This window comes from Lemur catta, chromosome 1 (genome assembly GCF_020740605.2).
Source record: "Lemur catta isolate mLemCat1 chromosome 1, mLemCat1.pri, whole genome shotgun sequence".
Taxonomy (NCBI): Eukaryota; Metazoa; Chordata; class Mammalia; order Primates; family Lemuridae; genus Lemur; species Lemur catta.
Window position 1 is genome coordinate 285,264,286 of NC_059128.1, and position 5,386 is coordinate 285,269,671.

The window sequence follows — 5,386 nt, forward strand, 5'->3', positions numbered from 1 at the left end:
AGAAGTTGCCTTTTTCCTGCTTTTAGGATTTTCTGTTTGTCCTCAGTTTCTGGCAGTCTGACTGGGCTACCTGGAGCGTATTTTTCTTGGTATTTGCCTTGGTCTTGTCTGGGCTCGTGCACAGCCAGGCCGGCTGTCTGGTGACTCAGCGCTGCCGCACACACCCCCGGCCTCCTGGACTAGCCCGGGCTTGGCCCCGCGGCAGAGCAGAGGAACCGGAGGGAACAGGTCCAGCCGCACCGTCTCTGTCCTCAAGCCGGGGCCTGTGCCACGCCTGCCGGCTCCCCTGTGGACGAGCCAGCACCAGGGTGTGGGGAGCCTCGGGCACAGCAGAGGTGGGATCCAGGGAGGGCACCGGGAGCCGCCACGTGCCGCCACGCTCCAGGCTCACAGCCAGGGACAGGTGTGTCCGCACTGCCCGCTGTGGGCTGAGGGGCATCAGAGGACACAGGAATGATTAACGCTCATTTGGACTGAGTGGGACAGAGGCTGCTCACCACGTCCCTTCACGCCCCACGAGGCTTGTTGAACCCCCACTCCACACAGAAGTGAGGCCACCTGCCCCTGCCACATGCCAGCTGGGGCCGAGGCAGGAGCTGGACTGACACTGGCCCACATCCTGCCAGGCGTGTGGCAGACAGGCTCTCCCATCCGGGGACACTCTGAGGCCTCGTGCCCCAGTTGGCCAAGTGCAAAGTGCCACCGTGCCTCCTCCAAGTCCGAGAGCGACCCCCACCCCCACTCCCACCACCCTTTTCAACTCAGACACGGACAGTACTGCAGGGACTCTGGGGGCCACCGAGCGCAGAGCCAGGCCTGGCTGTGGACCCTCCCTGTGGAGCCCCCACTGGTGGGGAGTCAGGAGGGGTCAGACTGGTGGGCAGCTGGTGGGCAAGGGGCCCCACTTGGGGCTGACGCCAGGGAAGCCTGCTGGGGCAGGTTGACCCACGGCAGTGACCCCCTGGGCTGGGGGCATCTGTCAGCCCAGACCAGGCCCCTGCTCTTCCTGCAGAGGGTCCAGGGAGGGGCCCAACTCCTGGTGCCTCAGGTGCAGCCGGGCAGGGAGGATGGGGACCGGCCCCAGCAGCTCTGGGGAGTTTGAGGAACCAGGAGGGAGGGAGGCACCCCCGGCTCAAGGGCCGGGCCCTCCCCTGCTAGCTCCCAGCACCGCTCAGAGCAGAGGGACCCTCACAGCCCACGCTGGGGGCTCCGTCCGAGGGGCAGAAATAGGAGCCCTCGCCCCACTGGGCATGTGCCCCCGCCTCCCCTGCCCACCCCTCCCCCCACCCCGCCACCTGGGCTCAGCCTCCATCAGCTTTGGCGTCCGTCCATGGGGACCACCTCCCTGCAGAGTGTTTCCTCTGGCTCCCGCCCCCTCCCACGTAAGCCACAGTTTCTAAGGGGACTCCGGGTGTCCCGGAGGGTTTGAGTCGTTGACACCGGGAAGCCTGGGGAAGCCGGGCGCTCTCCCGGGTCAGTCTGGCAGGGCGGAAGCCACGCAGGGACGCGAGGCCACGGCACCCCTCGGCTCACGGGGTCAGACGCAGACTTTCCTGCGCTTCCTCCGGGGAAGGGAGAATTGGCTGCAGCTGGTGTGTGCCTGGGCGGTGCCGGTGCCCGCAGGCTGCGTCCTCGCAGCTTTTCCTCTGCGGCCGCCGGCAGCTGTGGCAGATTTACGTTTCCATCCCTATTGTGTAGCTGGCACCGGGGGAAGGAGGCACATCCTGGAATTGTAACTGCGCCCGTTGCCGCCCACCGTGGAGTCCCGGCGTGGCTGTGGTCCCTCCCGCCGCAGGCGCTGTAGGCTGGTCCCCGGGTCTGAACAGGGGCACGTGGGGGCTCTGTTTTGAATGTCCAGCTTGACTTGGGCACTTGACTTGGGTGAGGGGTGCTTTGGGCGGGCGTCCCTGGGGGCCTGCCTGAATTGGAAGAGAGCAGGCTTTTCGCCCCCAGCCCTCCAGTGGGGGCCTTAATGCCCAGGAGGCCCGGGCTGCGCAGAGAGTGCTGTGGCGGGACCCCCAGCCCCTCCGTACCGCGGGCGGGCGGCAGCCTCCCTGGGAGCCGCGTAGGTGCCAGTCCCACTGCCGGGTTCCGCAGCAGCAGGGCTGATGCACACGCGAGCACACGCCGGCCACGCTGACTCATACAGGCAGCGTCACTTCCTGCGTGACATTCCCCCCTGCGTCGGGCCCTGAGGTGGGAGTTTCCGATGCAGGAACTGTGCTCCCAGGAGCCCCCACCCCACGGCCCGAGCATGTGAGGAATCCGGCAGGGCCAGCGGCAGCGGCAGCCCACCCTCGCGGTGACTGTCACGGGAAAGCACCGCGGGTCAGGCGCATCCCTTCCCGCAGGAATCCCGCCAGCGAGCCCCCACCCGCTGCGCCGCCCTGGCAGGGTGGGGTCACCCCTGAGCCGCCCTCGGGCGCTTTCACAGGACGCTGAACCTTTGCGTTTCTACCTGGTCTCTCGGCTGCAGCTCCTGCTCTGCAGAGGGAGGGGGGAGGACACAGGGCAGGAACAAACTCGACAGGACGTCGGCCCACGCAGAGGGCTGGAGGCGTCATGGCTCCGCACTGATGTTGCCAGGGTCACTGTGACATTGAAAAAGTCCCGGCTGCTTTAAAATGAGCTGACTGGGGGGTGGGTAGGGGGAGCCCCAAATGGCTCATCCCGTGACAAATCTTGGCTCTATGTTTCCTACTCGCCCGTCACTCTGGTGCCAGCCTGCGGGCTTGGTGGTGCTGAGCTCGGCCCTGGGCTTGGGTTTTGCCGGAGGGAAAACTGACTTTGCAACTGCGCAAAACATGGTCCTGGAAGGTGCCGGACCCGCCTGCTGGCAGAGTCCCCACCCAACCTGCCCCACGGCAGCCCTCGCCTCGGAGCCGGTCCTGGGGGTGGGAGTGGTCCCCAGGCCGGCAGAAGCCAAGTCCTGGGAGCTCGGTAGGAAGGCGGCGCCCGGCTCACCAGCCCTGGGGTGCGGCCGCCGTTCCGACACGTGTCCCCAGGGGACGTCTGTCTCTTTGTGTTTCCCTCCAAGTAAAGCACAGTCGCGCCTCCGTGTCCGTAGGTTGCGTATGTGCAGATTCACCTACTTGTCAACGGGTATTTGTAACGCCAAAGTCAATATCGTGGCACTTTCGTGGTCCTTTGTGGACATCCATGAGCAATGAAAAATGAGTCACATGTGTGTCCCGGCTGGGACTGAACAGCCACGCTCTGCCTTCTTGTTTGTGGGTGAACGTGTGGCCGTGTGGGAGTGTGCACGTGTGCGTGTTCTCACGGTAACGCACACGCCAGTGCCAGTGTACCTTGGCAGCGCGTGGGACTCCAGCCCTCAAGGCGCCTCCCGGCACACGTGGGCTCCGTGTCTGTGCCGGAAAAGCCCAGCGTGAAGGGAAATGAAAGACGAGAACTGTAATGGCCCTTATGGGCCCAGAGAGAGAGTTTGCACGTCAAATCCCGGCTCCCTGAATCCAGGAGGTTTTCTGGCGACTGTGGGCCTCTGGGCCCAGGTGAACCCACCGATGGGAGAACAGCCCGGCCGGTGCTCACTGAGGCAGCCCCACCCCCTCCTGCCCTCTCCGGGTCTCTGGACGGTCCCTGGTCCCAGGAGGAGAGTGAAGGCCACCCCATCTCCCCCGGGGGCCCAGCCTCAGCTGCATTGAGCACCCCCGCTCTGAGAACTGCTCCGCCCACCCGGGGGGACGCTGCCCTTAAAAGGAGAACCCCCTGGTGACTCTTGTCTTGGGAATCCCAAGGCAGAGGTCAGGTTGGGGGCGGGAATCCAGGCTCGGGGACATCCGCCCCATCCCCAAAGGCCTTTGTTGCAGCTCTGAAGCTATTTTGGACACTGCAGCCCTTCCCAGGGCAGGATGGCTCTGGGTGGGAGGAACCGCGGTTCCCACTAGAGCACAGACACTGTCCCTTGTCAACCTCCCTGCTGGCATCGTGGGGGCGGCTGTACCCAGGAGCCCCCAGGAAGGAGCCCCACGGACCAGGCAGGTGGAAGTGAGTGCCACTCCTCCCTGCCCTGGCCCACGAGCCAGACTCACGGCAGTGTGTGAGCTTCCAAGGCCACCAGGAGGTGCACTGGACCACGGCTCCCTGCCCTTCGGCTTTGGGGGTTCACCCATAGAGAGGGCAGAGGCTGGGTGCAGGTGGGGTCGGGCATGGGCTCACTGGTCTCTGCCTGTGGTTGCTGTGCCCGGCAAGTGCCCCCTCCAGAGGCCACAGCTGTTTTGGGGCTTCCTCCGTGGCGCTCTCTCCTGGGCTCCCGTAAACATGTTGGTGGCCCCGGGGTGCTGTGCATCCTGCATTGGGCTCCTCAGACCCTGCCCTTGTGAACAATCTCCCTTTAAAATCCCCCACAAAATGTCCATTCCGACTGAGCCCTCTGTTTTCCGTCAGGACCCTGGTCCAAACTGTGCGTGCCATGTTTATGAAATCTTTTCCAGTCCCGGCGTCTAAATGAGAGCCACTTACGTTTTCTACTTAGAACGTACAGTTTCGTTTTTGACATTGAAATCCTTAACCAGCTGGGAGTTATTTTCCTCTTTTTCAATATGAAGAATGATTTTTTCCTAGTTCCATTGATGGAGCAGTGTCTCCATCCCCACTGACCTGCTGCCCCCAGGTCCACCCACACGTAAGTCCGTGTCTGGGCCCTCCGCCCGGCCTGGGACCCGTTCCTCTGTCCGCCCGGCCCGGGCCTGTTCTTCTGCCCGCCCAGCCCGGGGCCCGTTCCTCTGCCTGCCCGGCCCGGGGCCCGTTCCTCTGTCCGCCCGGCCCGGGGCCCGTTCCTCTGCCCGCCCGGCCCGGGGCCCGTTCCTCTGTCCACGCAGCAGGCTCGCGCCATTTAAATTGCGATACTTCCATGATAGTCCCAACCTGTGAGAGGGAATCTTCCCTCCCTCTGTGGAAGGTCCCGGCTGTTCTGGTCCTTTGCGATTCCTCCAAGTCTCCTGAAACACACCGCTGGGGTTGGGACTGGAAAGCCACTGCATGTGTGCATAGATCTGGGGAGAACTGCAACCTTTATAACGTGCCCCTATCCATGAATATGGTATGACTCCATTTATAGGTCTTCTAAAAATGTAGTTTCATAAAGTTTTATAATTTTCATTGCGGAGGTCTTACTTCTGGTTAAATTTATTCTTAAATATTTGCTATTCTGTGATACTACTACAAATGTGTTTTCTCTTTACTTCTCTTTTTGGGGGGATGTTTGATGCTAGTGTACAGAAATCCAGTCTGCTTTTGTGTCTCAGTCCTCTGTTGGTGACGTCAGGAACGTGGTGGCAATCGCACGCCTCTGGGTTTCAACGTGCTGATCATGGCACTTGGATAACGACACCGTTACTTCCTCCTTTCGATCCACGCTGGTGTC